Source organism: Chanos chanos, chromosome 2 (genome assembly GCF_902362185.1).
Source record: "Chanos chanos chromosome 2, fChaCha1.1, whole genome shotgun sequence".
Taxonomy (NCBI): domain Eukaryota; kingdom Metazoa; phylum Chordata; class Actinopteri; order Gonorynchiformes; family Chanidae; genus Chanos; species Chanos chanos.
Genome location: NC_044496.1, coordinates 34,199,656 through 34,216,701, shown reverse-complemented (window position 1 = coordinate 34,216,701; position 17,046 = coordinate 34,199,656).

Sequence of the window (17,046 nt, the reverse complement as noted above, 5' to 3'; positions counted from 1 at the left end):
CCACAGACCCTCACTCCCTAATGAAATGGCCAGATTTTGCTGGGAAAGTGTACGAAAGAGGACACTGTAATCACAGAGGGACTTCAATGAAACTGTTTCTTTTTTTTCACTGTGAAGAGCCACTCCACAACCACAAGGTGAACTGAATACGACTCTATAGTTGTCATGGTATAAAATATTACTCTCATCAGATATGTGTTTCCATATTACACACACACACACACACACACACACACAGATATAAACACATAAACACTTGAACATACTCAGTCACAATAACCTCCATTTCAACCTCCACCCTCACGGTGAACTGCAGATAGCAATTAATGAAATTAGCGGTGCAAGCATGGTTAGTGCTGAGCGGTCCTTACACTAGACACAGTGTCCTCTGACTCTGCCCAGGTTGACACCTCAGTACTACAGTACTCATCACACACACACGCGCGCACACGTGTGTGCGCACACATGCACGTACATGCAATCACACACGCACACACACACACACACCCAGAGTCTGGACAAATCACTGCCGCTACATTCACTGACGACTGACTGCCACGGTAGGCACCCACACACACACACATGGCTCCCTCGTTTTACACTACACACTTCAACCAGTCTCAAAGCAACACACATACGCGCGCACGCACACACACACACACACACACACACACACGCACACACACACACACACACACACACGCACACACACACACACACACACTAAAAGCTTCAGAAACAATCAGCTTTGGAATCCTCACACAAGCCAGACACACACACACACACACACACATACGTACCAAAACCATTCTTGTTTCCACAGGGCAGAGTCTTTTCTCTTGGAGAAGAATTGCTGTGTGTGGTTCTTTAAACTCTTGCGTGTTCAACTCTTAATGGGGATTTAAAGGAAGCACCCTGCATCTCCCTCCCTCCCTCTGCCTCTCTCTCTCTCTCTCAGCCGCTGGGATCACGTGATACCCCCCCTTGGCATTCTCTCTACTTCTCTTTCTCTCTGGGGCGCTGGTCATGTCTCCATCTTTGGGTGATAACAGAGGCATGCAGGGGGCCTTGGGGAGGGGAGGGACTGCCAATCCATCACACTGACACACACATATCTGACCCTATCACCTCACATGCCAGAGGTCACCACACACACACACACACACACACACATATCTGACCTCAACACCTCACATGCCAGGGGTCACACATCATTAAATGCACAGAGGATGAGAAAGAGAGAGAGAGAGAGAGAGAGAGAGGGAGGGAAGGAGATTCAGAAAGAGATGAATAAAAAAAGGAGAGACAGAGAGAAAACAGGGAGAAAGAGTGAGAGTGTGTGTGTGTGAGAGAGAGAGAAGTTCATATACAGATTTCCATGACACAGAGATGACATCTCATCATTAGGCCTATATAATATGTAATTATAACTTTAAATTGCACATTAGACAAATAACATCATTAATTTCCACACCACACAGAGACTAACAACCTTCACACTGAAAGCAGGAGTTAATAGGGCAGTACTGTATATAGTGCCTCAGAGAAGAATAAACCCCATTAAACCCCATCAGTCACAGCTGAGTACTGGGTGCTCAGTGCTCCCCCTGCCGGCTGAGAATATGCTTCACCATAACCACCATAACCATTCACCAGTACATGTAAGGATATTTCTCTGTGCATGATACCAAGACTCATTATCAAACACTAAAATTGACACCACTATGAATTTTATAGGTATTAATATGTGTGTGGTTGGATGGGGGGGGTGTAAATCAGACAGCCCACTCCTCAGTGACTATGTGTAAAGTAGTAAGTAGTAAGTAAGTAGTACAATGTAGTAAGATCAATAAAAAACTACACAGTAAAATAATCCCACATACATACAGGCACACAGATTCAAATATACACACCTAAAAACCCTCCGCTAACCACACATCAAAACAGTGTTGGTTTGGTCAGAGTTTTTTTTCCCAGCTTTGGATGGAACATATGTGACCTCCATATTCCCACTTTGGCTGTCTCTCACAGACCCTTAACTGACCTTAAACCATTAAAGACGGAGAAGTGGATTTGGCCTCTCATTCTGTTTGAGAGCCGACCTTGTCAGGCTTTAGTGTAGATGTAAACTGAATCAGCCGCTCTCCATACATTCAGCTCAGGCATGTTCACCAGAAGATATAGAGGGGAACAGAGACAGCATAATGGATCATCTGTCAAAGAGGTTTATTGTATGCAAACACACACACACACGTGCGCAGACACACACATATATGCAAGTGTGCACATGCAAAAAAAAAAAATTGAATGGAACCAAATGTGTGGGCATTATCTGGCACTGGAACTAGGTATTTATCATACCACAGGAGTTTACAGCCTTTACTTCCAGGAGACAGAGAGAGAGGGGGAGAGAGAGGATGTGAGACAGAGAGAGAGGATGTGAGAGAGAGAGAGAGAGAGAGAGAGAGAGAGAGAGAGCGAGAAGAGGAGAGAGGGAGAGGGAGAGAGGATGTTGGACAGAGACAGAGAGAGAGGATGTGAGACAGAGAGAGAAGGGGAGAGAGGGAGAGAGAGAGAGGGAGAGAGAGAGAAAAGGGGAGAGAGAGAGAGAGAGAGAGAGAGAGAGAGGGTGTGAGACAGAGGAAAGAGTGGTTTATCAGGTCTCAGCAGTGTTTACTGATTTACCAGCATGTTCTGATTAAGCATTTACAAACAGTTTCTGTCATAGAAACGAATTTTATAGTATATCATACCACACACAAGCATCTGTGTGTATGTGTGTGTACGGAGTGTATGTATGTGTCTGTGTTTTTGCATATGTGTGTGTGTGTGTTTGTATGCATGTGCAAGTGTGTTTGTGCCTATGGTTCAGTCTGTCTGTTTTTCCACTCATGGTTCGGTCAGCTTTATTGTCTATAGATCTTTATGACTGTCTGTAGTTCTGTGGGACTGTTTACAGCTCTGTGGGATTGTCTGTAGTTCTTTACGACTGTCTATAGTTCTGTGGGACTGTCTATAGTTCTGTCTGTGGGTTTGTCTGCTATCTGAATAAAGCAGTGGACATCTGAACATGGACAATAATGTAATGGTCTGACTCCAGTGTGCCCCCCCCCCCCCGTTGTGTTCTACAATTTTTTAAACAACCTGGCTCCATCATTTTCTTAGTCTTCTTTCCCCTGTGGTCTCTCTCTCTCTCTCTCTCTCTCTCTCTCACTCGCTCTGTGTGTGTGTGTGTGTGTGTGTGTGTGTGCCCCCTACCCTGCTTGGCTTTTCCATTAATGGGTGAAGCACCATTACTAATCATAGTACTAATGCTTTCCTGTAGATGCTTAATTACACTCTGCTCTTTCCCCTGCCAATGCTATAGACTCACGCTGTGGGGTCCCTGCTCCAGCACCCCCACCCACCCAGCACCACCTCTCTCCACTCACTCTAATTACAGACTAATAGCCCAGCCTGTTTCTGAGCTTCACCACAGGGAAGCAGAGACGACAGGAAAGGTAGAGTAGACGGCTAGCTTTCAGGCGGTAATGACAGCCTAGAAAGGGAAGGAGGCTCTCTCTCTCTCTCTGTCTGTTTGTCTATCTCCCTCGCTCTCTCTCTCTCTGTTTGTCTGTCTCTCTCTCTCTCTGTGTCTCTGTTTGTCTGTCTCTCTCTCTCTCTCTCTCTTTCTGTGTCTCTGTTTGTCTCTCTCTCTCTCTGTGTCTCTGTTTGTCTGTATGTCTTTCTCTCTCTGTCTCTCTCTGTGTCTCTGTTTGTCTGTCTGTCTTTCTCTCTCTCTCTCTGTGTCTCTGTTTGTCTGTCTGTCTCTCTCTCTCTCTCTCTGTGTCTCTGTTTGTCTGTATGTCTTTCTCTCTCTCTCTCCCTCTCTCTCTCTCTTTGTGCACTACATGTGTTGCATTCATTTTTCAGGATCTTAATGTCCTCTCTCTGGAGCCCGTGCTCTGCTCTGGAGTTGCAAATATCTGCAGAACAAAGACAAGCAACTGGACCAGGAATGTCTCATACATCATGAGCAAAACAGGCAGGCCATCCAAGTTATAAAAAAATCACAGACCAGACTGAGCAGAAAAGCTGATCAACTGATCTGATAAACCCCTGACCATTCACATGAACCACCATATGAGAAAAGGAGACCAAATCCTGTGTCATTGATCTGAAAATAAGTTAAACTGTGTGGGCTTCAAATCTGATCAAACTCCTCAGTGATATTATTTTAATCACATTTTTTTAAGTGAAATATGGTGGCATTATTGTGACATCTCCATCTTAAGTGAACACAGCCGTGCTGACGTTGTTCCTCTGTCAGTTATGAGATGGTTATTGTTATGGAAATTGTGGCTGGCTTGCCGGAAAAATGGACAAACTAATTGAATTCCTAGAATACTCTACTGTGGAATAATAATCCTGAGAAGTGAATTAAAGGGAAAAGGAAAAGTCCTCCGCAGACCGGGGCTGATGTGTCAAGCTGTTATCAGCCTCTCCTCCCTCTCTCTCTCTCTTGCTTTCTCTCTCTCTCTCTCTCTATATCAGCATCTCGCATTTGTTTAAAATGCCTGCTTATCACAGAGGATAAACTCAGCTCAAGCGAAACACTGCTGTCACACACACACATACACTCAGAGGGAGATCCAGAGAGAGAGAGAGAGAGAGAGAGAGAGAGAGAGAAAGCATATCTGTAAGCGTGTCAGTGACAGCAGACAGCAGCTTGTAGACTAAGCTGTGAGTGTAAGTACATGTGGCAGCTGAGCGGCGCGGGCAGTGGTAACCTGAGATGGACTAACCACGTTGCATCTCTGAACACTTACCCAAGCCAATGCCCAGCCACTGACTCGACTTCACTCCATTCAGCACTTCATCATGTTACGCTGCCTTCCCCAAATGTTCTCTCACTCTCTCTCCCTCACACACACACACACACACACACACAACCTGTTCCTTTACCTTCTTGAAGAAATCGAGAGAAGACAAAACCATTTACAGACCTACAGACAAGAGGCAAAAATACGGCAAAAAAAAAAAATTAGCCTTTAATACTCTGAACCAGTCAGCAGCTCAGAAGTGCTACAGAGGGTGACTGTGGATGAGTAGAATGTGTGTGTCTAAGCATGGGGCAGGGTAGTGGCGAACAGTAAGTCTCTGAGGGGGCGTCTGTAATGTGTTGGGGTGGGTGTAGAGGTTTTGTGTGACACAGGGTCAGACAACATTATGGATCAATTGATGGGTCATTTGCCCCCTAGCTACTGTCTTTACATGTCAATTATACACAGCAGTGACATCATCACATTCATTCCAACTACTGTCACAATGGGATTACCAAATCAATCAAGTCTTTACACTGAAGACTAAACACTCTCCCTCTCTCTCTCTGTTTATGTGTGAGTATGTGTGTGTGTGTGTGTGTGTGTGTGTGTGTGTGTGTGTGTGCACGTCTTTGCATGTGTCAGGTTGGGTAAACTGACCAAAAATGTTCCTTTCTTTTTCTTTATTTAACACAAATACTAAGAGATCCAGTCTTTCAAGTCCTTTAGGGCACATGCTCAGCAATACTTCAGCTCAGTAATGCAGAAATGCAAATATGTCAAGAACAGAGACACAGAGAGAGAGAGAGAGAGAGAGAGAGAGAGAGAGAGAGAGAGAGAGAGAGAGAGAGAGAGAGAGTGAGTGACTTCTTATTTAAGACTAACGTTTCAGGTCATTAGTGACAGGTTAGGTTAAGACACTGTTTCAATAGGCCTGCCATTCAAAAAGAACGCAGCACCTCAACAGACCTGCCAATCACACACACACACACACACACACACAGAGAGAGAGAGAGAGAGAGAGAGAGAGAGAGAAACCGTGGCTTTATGCAAATATGCGTTTAAGATTGATTTTTCATATTTTGTGACACCTGGCCGTCCGCTGAACAGGATACGAAAGGTTAAAATGAAGCATTGTAAACTAACAAATGTAGCACCGCGACAGTGTAAGACTTTCAACAGAAAGCAGAGGGCGACTAAAAAGTGCTGGAAAGTTTATCAGTCCGACACGGCAGTTCGTCCATATAAATCACGAGATGTTGGGTAGATGATTAAAATAACCAGTATAATAAAGCAGTAAACGTCGCCTATATGGGCGCAACTTACCGAGCCAGGAGAATTTTCAAAATAAATTTGTTTCCGTGTAAACTGTTTTTACATTTAATTAAAGTACGCATCTGAGCAAGAAATTAAGGTGTATGCAATGTAAATGACAGTATATGTTCCATTTAATCTCAACAAACAAAAATCTTCCAATTTACATCTCTTCCACTAATTCCTACAGCAATATCGTGCAATATATTCAAATCAACCGGCACTATAAAGTATATTCGAGTTTATCGCGTAATTAAAGCCTATTTCAAGGTAAACATTATTCATTCACAAAACATATAAACTTTTCATTCGGAGGCTTTAGTTACATTTTGGTGACTGCCCGTACTCCACATTAAACAGTCTGTTTGCTCCATTAGATAATCAAACGCGGAGCTGTATGTCACAGAGTATCGACAGCTACAATCCACTGTCACTGAAAACAAAGCAAAGAGCAACCGCAAGCTACGCGGTAGGCGAAGGGATTTAATAAAATGCTTCTTTAACCGTGATGTCGCGAACAGAAGGCAACCATTCCGTATGTAAGCAGTTACTTGTGAGTTTGACATTACATCTAGGTGACGAAACTCACCTTAGAAGAGGACTGAAATCCTGAATATACATTAATCCGTGTGGGGCGTTGTTTCCATATTGACGGCACCACCTCTAACCGTTTACAAGACAGTCACTAGCACGCGGGGAGCGCTGAGGCAGCGAAAAGAGAGGCGGGACGGGAAAGCAAGCACCTGCTGACCGACCCGCCCCCGCCACGCTGCTCCTACACTGAAGTCACGAATTGGATAAGAATTGGGTCTAAACCTTAACAAAGAACAAGAACACGGATGATTTCAGTCTGAAGTCTCAGCAGCATACGGTTAATATTAATTGCTCCTGAATATCATTAAATTGTTCAAGCCATTGAGTGGTTTTCGCGTTCAGTAGGCAATGACGCCTCCCTAAAACACATCGGGTTATCGGTTGATAAATGCAATATTTTCGACAGACTCAGAATTTGTATGTTTTAAGATTGACGAAAATTCGATGATACCATGCCTGTTTGAGTGAGCATAATCACAATCACAAAACCACTCTTTGTACTCCGCCTCTCTCGTGACTGTTTCAATGTAAATAACATATTTTACATCTTAACGAGCTTCTATCATATAAATCATAAACGGAACAGAGAAGAGGCCACTAGAGGCCAGTCAAGAGAAGCTGCCAACAGTGCAACTGATACAGACATCAAGAGAAGTTCGTTAACGATGACGTAGCATGTATTCGAATATCCTCGGTATTAATTAAGCCCTCTAAGTAACACACTTTATTGTCGGGTATCTAGGAGGAGAGAGAGAAAGAGACAGAGAGAAGATTTATGTAATAAACTTGCTTAGATTAAAATTTGCCAGTGCAGTGAATTGTATATCTTAGGAAGTGTGTTTAGGGAAAAGACACTCAGCTAAGGAAGAGAGTATGTGTGTGTGAGAGAGATTTATTATAGCTCTCTCCTTAGTGTGGGCAAATAAAGAACTGCAGTGTATCAAAGAGAATTTAGATTAAAGAGAATGTCAGGCATATTCATAACATCCAAGCACTGAGCAGATGACAGCTCTGTCTGACTGACTGTAAATGTTTTAGTTACCGATAAACAAATGTAGACAAATGTAGTGCACACTCTCTCTACATGTGTATCAGGACTCCAGTGTATCAAGAACTGTGGTGTGGGTGTGTCACTGCCTCTCTCTCTCTCCCTCTCTCTCTCTGTCTCTCAGTCTCTCTCCCTCTCTCTCTTTGTGTGTGTGTATGTGATTGTAAAAGATATTCTCTTGGTGTGAAGTATTCTGCAGACATTCTTCTTGGTGCGATGGTGTAATTGTGGTCCACAGAGGAACACTGTCCACGTTACTACAATAAGCATCTCAGTGTCTGTATTGTTATTGCTAAGACTGTAAAGGACAATTAGATTTCTTCTGTACTATGACAAACCAATAGAAAACCAATGCATGCAGTCACTGCTATGCACAGCAGCAAATGAATGAATGACTGAGTAAAAAAAAAAGATAGCTTTCTGTAATCCCTTAACCTTCTATCCCCACCTCTCTCTCTCTCTCTCTCTCTCTCCGTTTTGCGTGCATGGCTCTCGCATGGCTACTGTGACTATCTAGCAGCTCCTCTGCATACATTTTGAAGTGTAATTAGTCTTTTTTATCTATATTTTTATATCTGTCTTTTATACATGTTTTATAGACAAGATGTAAAACATTTTGTATGTATCTTTCCATTTCACCACATTTCTCCTCTTCTCCCTCTCTCTCTCTCTCTCTCTCTCTCTCTCTGATGGATATGCAGTCCAGGATGTGCAGGATGTAATAGTAGGAGAGTATATGTCTTTGGCTGAACAGAATTCTGTCTTTCTCTTCTCTGTGAGGGTATCACACAGACAGCAAGAGTGAAATAACGAGGTCATGAAGGGGAGCAAAAGTAAGGGTAGCTCCACTGAATACGCACGTACACACACACACACACACACACACACACAAGACGTCTGTGAGTCGGCAGACAATTCTTATCTTCGCAATGCTCTCTCCATTTGCCATGTTAAACTAGCCCTGAATGTGTGTGTGTGTGTGTGTGTGTGTGCCCGGGGTGTTAACTGATAACAGGAACACCTGCAGCTGAAGACTTCAGGAGGGAGATGTAGAAGAGCAGAAAAATGAGTGGCGAAAGAGAGAGAGAGAGGGAGGGAGGGCTCCATATGTTATGCGGCAGTTAAGCACACTCATGATAATTGGTCTCCTGATATGTTTACAGTGAAACAGCTTCCTGTTACCTCAGTCACGTTACAGAGGTGTCTGACACCAGTCTTTAAAATGCCCAAATTATTAAGATTTGCACTGACATGTTCTTATGCATTTTCACAATCATTTACACAGCATCAGTGATTGTGACTCTAATCCTGCACTAAAATCACTTTGTGTAGAGGCCACTATTTTAAACCCTCAGTAACAGCACAACAGACCTGATATGTGATACAGTGATGTCCCACCTTCACTTACAGTAAGTTAAATTGGCTCCAAGGCTCATGCATTCCTACACAACATGGATGGTTTGGTTATTTGTTTGTTTGTTTTTTATCAGTGGGTACAGTTGAATTGTACATGTACATAAGTAGAGTCTTCCTCATTATCTAGTCATGTCTATGAGCTGTGATCTCTGACAGGAGCCCTAACCATATTCTGTGACATACATATTGCACTCTGGCAGAGGGATACATTAATAACCCAGTGTGTTTTTTATAAAACATACATTCATAACCCTGTGTCATTTTTTTTAAAGCACACATTAATAACCCTTCATGCTGTGTCATTTTTGTATGTGTGTGAAGCAATAACCAAACCCACTGAGAACGTATTGTGAGAATATCATGCAGTGTGCTGGTGGGAGAGCCTTCACGAGGCACTGAGGAGGAAACGTAGGTCTGTACCAGGAAAACCAAACACTCCTGTACTGAGTGGAACTGGAACCTGGGTACTGATTAGCCTGTTCATAGACACTGACTCATCCTTCACAACCACAAGTGATCGAGCCAGTAAGTCACGGAGCAAAGACCTTTCATTTAGCACTGGAACTGGTGGCTTGTCAACCAGGGTCAGACTTGATAGCTCAGACCACATGCAAACACATGGAGATTAATGAAGCAATGCTAAAACATAGGTATACACACACATGCAAACACACACAAATGCACACACACACCCATATACACACTCACACACTCTAAATGCACAATATTAATCATAACACAATGTTACTGTACATAAATAGCTGGCATATGTAACCAATAAGCAATATGTAAATGCTTTAAAATCACACAATAACTTTGCTTCATGCCCTCAGTCCTCAATATTCAAATGCGTTACTCATCTCTATTAGTGCATAATTAAAAATACACAGGGCTCTATCAGACGCACAGGCAGCTAATCATTACCCGTCAGTTCAGATCTGATCACACTCTAACCACAGAGAAACGCTTTTTCACACAGGTGGGAAATGCATGAAACACAGCACCCTGTTTGCTGTCTGCCAAAACCTCACAGACAGTATTCAGAATTAGAAAGGCATGTTCAAAAAGGGCTGGCACACACACACACACACACACATACACACACATATGCATGCACACACATAGAGAGCTGAAGAGCGGGGGAGGGGGAAAGCTAGAGAGAGAGAGAGGGAGAGAGAGAGAAAGAGAGAGCAAATGCACCTGAGAGTGGGTGGAAACCTAAACCATGCCCCTGGCTTTCTAGAATAAACATTCAAATCCTCCATGGCCTCTCTGCCAGATTAGCCTCTCTCTGTTTGACTCCATCAGGACAGTGCTAGTGTGTGTGTGTGTGTGTGTGTGTGTGTGTGTGTGTGTGCGTGTGTGTGCGTGTGTGTGTGTGTGATGTGTGGGTGTGTTTTTGTGTATTCTTCAAAGTGTACAAACTTTGCTTTTGTCTTGAAGAGAGCATTACCTTCCCTTTGTTCATCCTCCATATGAAAATGCTACCTGCACCATCTGTGCTGTAGATAAAATGACAGTATTACTGCACATACACACACACACACACACACACTTTTTTCTTTTTTGGTGCAAGAGAGAAGAGGGTTAAAATCAGCACAGCACAGCTGGCTAGAGTGGTGAGGTTTGACAAGCGACATTTTAGCTCATCCTCTGTTCAGCACTGAGCATTTGGATGGACTGAAAAAACAATCTGAGGCCAATGTTATCCCAGCCTTTCAGCTTCCCTTATGACAACTGTCACAGAGAGAGAAACCACATTTTTCTCCAGGGAAAATAGATTCTTCTGCACCACAACAGCAGGACAAATGAAAATATCCCTTTCTCCCTTTCTCTCTCTCTCTCACTCTCTCGCCACCCACTCCCCCCTCTCTCTCCCTCTCCATTGTTTGGCTCATGCATTCGCATGTGCGCACACACACACATATACACGCACGCATGCACACACACACACACACATACACACACACAGATGGTGGGCAGAGTAGAGCAGCTTGCTATGGCCTCACAAATTATTTACCTAATTATGATTTACCACTTAGCCACATGATCTTTGCTGGGGTGTTAGCAATTAAAATCAGGATGGTTATGCAGATTATGCTAATGCAGTCAGAAGCGGAATAGTGTGATCTCTCATGAGAAAAACAGAAACACCATAGCACCTCCACTGTTAGGCATGACCATACACTTACACCATACACACTTAACATAAACCTCCATCCCCTCTTTACACACCTTCTACTCTGCTCTGCTCATCTGGACAGATGGACTGTGTGTATGCATTTGTGTTAGTGTGTGCGTGCTTGTGTGTGTGTGTGTGAGTGTGCATGTGTGTGTCTGTGTCTACGTGCGCACAAGGGAAACTGACCTACAGCAGGGAGTTTCTAACAGGGCCAGTTATCAGCATCCACAAACACACACACACACACACACATAAACACATACACACACGCACGCGCGCGCACAAAGTGATCTTACAGATTTTGCCTTGCAGGTGCATCTGCTGTCAGTTAGCACAGACAACTCCCCCACCCCACCAACCACAAAAAAGAGAAGGGGGGGGGTGGTAAATAGAGCCTACACTATAAAAAATTAATCTTGCAGTAATTTACTCGAAACACATACATCTGCTTATAGATAACTATATATGGATGGGAAATAATTCTCAAACACTGTACACAACATTAAATTGCTGTAATTGTAAAATGTAAATTATTTACATTTATGTCTGATCTATATGCGGAGCTCTAGTCCTTTATGCAAATTTGATGTTATCATGCTAATCATGTTTATTCATTCTGAAATCACTGTACAGAATGAATAATTTAGAACACTCTTCTTCAGAGTTTAGACAAACAAAAATCACTCGTTATAAAAATGCAATCCCAAAAAGATGTGCTCTGCTCCCCTCTCTCTGTGTCCAGGCCATCCGTCCACAAAGGAGGTGTGGATGGATTCAGAAACAAGATCATAAGCAATGATGAAATCAGTCCTGCCTGAATTCTGTTCTCTCCAGTACAGCTCCTCAAACCCATCATAATATATAGTCTCATGGCTTTAAGTCAAAGACATAGAGGAGTTGGTGTTAGGGCTACATGCATGTTGGGTGTGCCATACCACTGTGTACCTAAGACCCTCAGCTATCCCCACTGGCCAATCAGAAAGAGAATGACCACCTCAGAATAACCAATCAACACAACAGAGCTGGGTCAATGCTACTGTATACCACTGCTTAACAATAGTGTTATTCCACATTAGTGTAATTTTGAGATTTAATGTTAAATTAAAGATTGCACATATAAGCTTTCAGTTGACTTAGTGAAACCATATGTAATTAGTCCCTTTTGAATTTCTCATTCAGTTTTGCAGACATAATTATTGGTGTTTGATTTTCTGTTCACTCTCTCCCACTCTAAATATTTCTCATTCGTCATTCCACTATATAGTGCATTCTCACACAATCCACTGTATACACACCTCCATCTCTCCTGCATGAATAAGATTCAGAACATTAACTAAGAGTATGGGAAGGTACCATGGCCAGCTTGAACAAAGAAGAGTGCCAGAAGCAAAGTGTGTGTTTGTGTGTTTGTGTGTGTGTGTGTGTGTGTGTGTGTCCAGGAGCCCTACTTGAATCTGTGTGCCTGTCTGTATATGTGTGTATGCATCCATGCATGTGATGCATATGTGTGTTTATGTCTGTGCACATATAAGCTTACACTGTATAAATCATTCTGACAGGAACAAAACTGCAGGACATCAAATTTACAAAAAGACATTCTACAGCAATGGCAAAGAAAACCCTTAGTCTGATGTCATGGGTGAATTTCATTGGGAGTATTGGCTAGAACTGTGATGATGAGACATCTACCCATAGTCCATTGTGACATGAGACCTCATGAAGTGAAGCTTGTGTTTTTCCAGACAGCACCCAGTCCAAACTCTGTACCATTTCCTCCCTGTGTTTCCTGCCTGATCTGAATACAACCAAATATAATAATCTGCATTATACAGTTTTATAATTTATTATATTCATGTACTTAACGTTATATTCACCAAATCAGCTACCCTTCACATATGGACTCCTGAGAGTGGTCAGAATTTCTGCAACAAAATTTGACAGGTGTTTTTAATGGTAAAATATGTATCCTATTTCAGCATCTGTTCCTGGAAGGCTTGTAAAAAAGCATTTTTGCAAGATCCCTCCCCTCATTATTTGCTATTTAAAAGGAGATGAGGTGCAACAAATACATTTTTTATTTTTGCATGTTACTGCTTTATATGTAGGTTTGTTATATTTCTTTGCTAGTTGACTCTGTCCTGATGCAGCTGAACAATTTGCCTAGAAATCCTGAAAATTGCTTTAATATAGCTATTAAAGGGTAGAGAACCGGGCTTGTGACTGGAGGGTTGCCAGTTCGATTCCCAGGCCCAACATCCATGGCTGTGTGCCCTTGAGCAAGGCACTTAACCCCAATGCTCCCCGGGTGCTCACCAAGGAAGGCTGCCCACTGCTCCTGCGTCTGGTGTGTGTGTTCACTACTGGTGTATCGGATGGGTTAAATGCAGAGGACAAATTCACTGCTCACTTCACAGTGTGTGTGTGCAATCACTGAAACTTAAACTTAAACTTAAATTTTTTCAGATATAAAAGGTGATTACCCTGTTCGTGGATTACAAGAATATTTCATAAAGGCATCAAATAACTTCACCTTTCATTTCATTTTGATACATTCACATGGGTTTTATAATTTGTGTCAAAACCATGTAATTTTGCCCACCTTTGCATATTTAGTGTATAGCCCTGAAGTGTTTAGTCCTGACCCAATCAGTCCTAATGTGTCTAGTCCTAACCCATTAAGGTCTTATAGGTTTAGCTTGTTCAGTCCTTAAAAGTTTTGTCCTGACTGGTTTAGTGTTGACCTGTACAGCCCTGACCCATTTAGTCCTTATATGTTTGGTCCTTACATTTTTAGTTCTGCCATGTGTAGCCTTTACATGTTTAGTTCTGTCCTGTTGAGCCCTGTCCTGTTTAGTTCTGTCCTGTTTAGTTCTGTCCTGTTTAGTTCTGCCCTGATTAGTTCTGTCCTGTTTAGTTCTGTCCTGTTTAGTTCTGCCCTGATTAGTTCTGTCCTGTTGAGTCCTGTCCTGAATAGTTTTCATCTGTTTAGTCTTGATCTATATAGTACGCTGTAAGAGTTGCACAACCATGACATCAGCATACAAATCTATTTCTCAGCATATTTCACCAGCTTATGCGTGTCAGTAGCTTTTTCTCTTTTCAGATGTTTCAAACACTGAACCACAGATAAGTAAGTCTCGTGTGCTCTACGTGTCTGTTGTTACCCTATTTCCCAGAGGTCCCCTTTCTAGGCCATGCACTTGTTTTTCTAATTAGTGTACACATCAAAGTGATTTGTTTGTTGCAAATAAGAATAAATACAACAAGTAGACACAGAAACTGATCTACTTGACAATAAGATTTAATTAGCGGCTCATTAGTCACACCAACAGTTCAAACTTATAAAATATGCTTTTCATTTGCCTTATGGCTCTGGTATCGAGGACATTCTCTCAAGGCTGTGCAGTGGTTCGTTGCCATCTATGTTTAAAAGTCTTGGTTAAGGAGGAAACAAGATAGGATTCTATGCTTTTGTCTTGATCGTGTTGCAAGAGAGGGCTCCTGGTTTTGCTGGCAGACTTCCTGTTGTTGTTGCTGTTGTTGTCAGAGTTTTTGGGCTGAGTTGTAGTGATTTTGTCATTGAGACTCACTGTCCTCGTTAATTTTTTGAGGCTCCGAAGGTTTGAGATTTGACCCTGTTTTAGGGATCCATTCTGATCTGTTCAGGCCACACTAAACTCTGCTTCTCGCTAGGCTGACTGTACACACATGAAACCTGCAGTGGACTGGTCTAACTGATAGTGCAAAGCCAGAAATGAACTTTTGTGATTAGAGAGAGAGAGAGAGAGAGAGAGAGAGAGGGAGACTACCCTGTAAAATAATAATAAATTTTACAGCTCTTTACTGGAAGTATGCTTTACAGATTATGGGTCACCGTAAGATGATGAGGTGAATAAGTAGAGTTCAAATAAAAGTAAACTGCCCACAGTTGGGTGCCAGCTACTGCAGATGCCAGCTAATTCTGTTCACTTTCTCTCTGTATGTGGGCATGCTAGTCAAGCCGCTGGGCTGAGCACTGTGTCTGTGGTGCCAATGCTTCTTCTAAGACCTCTGTTACAAGATCTGTTTCACTGGAACAGCCTTTTCATTTAGTGTTTCATTCCAGTCAAACCTTCATCGAAACCACTTTTCCCTCTTTTGTTTCTAATTAAGGACAGTATGTATGTATGTGTGTATGTATGTATGTATGTATCTATCATACATATATACACATACACACATACAAACATACATACATACATACATAATGTATATATCTGTGTGTGTGTGTGTGTGTGTGTGTGTGTGTATATATATGTATGTATGCATGGATATATGTATCAGGGTTTGCACTAGGATTTTTTCTTGCCGGTCCAATGTCCAAAAAGAATTTATTTTACTAGACAAATCTGAGACTAACCAGTCATGTTTCCGTAACAGTCTATGTTACAAGTGCAAATATAATGTACACCTAGGTTGACGAAAGAATGACAACGATGTCAAATCAGCTTAACTATCTAATGAACAGTGACGATTAAGCAAAACAAAAAGTAATGATTGAGCAAAACCTCAACATTAGCTGCTAAAGTGTAGGCTATTATGAAACATCTGTAACCTGTTACATCTGAAAGTCCTCTGCTGCTGACTTGAAATCAAATGTGTCCAATGTGTCTTTGCAGCTTGCAATGCTGTTAACAGGCTGTTTCACTGTCAAAACACAAATGTCCTGTTTAGGGATAGTCTTTGTTATACCTACGTTTTGTACATGCATTATTACCAGACATTTTGACCAGCGAGTTTTTAATTTATCTTTTTTTTTTTTAAATAAATTGTACCAGGCAAAAACCAGTAATTACCAGCTAATGGAAACCCTGGTATGTATGCATGTATGGATGTATGTATGTATATATGTATGTGTGTATTTGTGTATGTATGTATGTGTGTGTGTATGTATGTATGCGTGTATGTATGTGTGTTCGTATGTGCAATGGTGTATGTATGTATGTATTAGAGGTGTACAGAGATGTCATTACCTGTATCTGTATCTGTTCAGCTAACAAAATTACCTGTTTCTGTATCTGTATTTGGACAGCAGACCAGAAGCAGGCGTGGTTTATAACGGAAATCACATTAAATCGGGCAAATGTCATATTTTCTAACCTAATATTCATTGACAATGCAATTTTTGTGCCTTCAAAGCACCAAGCCGATTTAATATAATTTATTATGGAATATATTTCCACATCCTCAAACTGTACTTTTCATTGGTCTCTCTCTTGTTTAATTTTTATTTTTAGGTAAACTAAGTTTTATGAACTTTCGAACCCACCTGAACCCCACCTGCGTTCGTGATTCTTGATGTCTTAACGCACTGACTCGGTGGGAGCGACTGCAGATTATAGCGATCACTTTTCAATAATGTGTAGAAAATGAAACGACTGTCGACTGCGGTTTTTTATTTAAATGGAGGAAAATAACACATACCGCTGAATACTACAGGTTGCAGGGGTAAACCAGCTGCCACACCAGACGTTTGTCTCACTAGTTCCGTACCTGACTACAGTGGGTAACGGCAGGGGCGACTATAGCGATCACTTTTCAATAATGTGTATTGATATGAATCGATTTGAAGAAACATAATGGCTGACGCACAGACATCAATCATGTTTTTTTCACGAATAATAACGAACAACTTCGGGTAGAGGAAATAT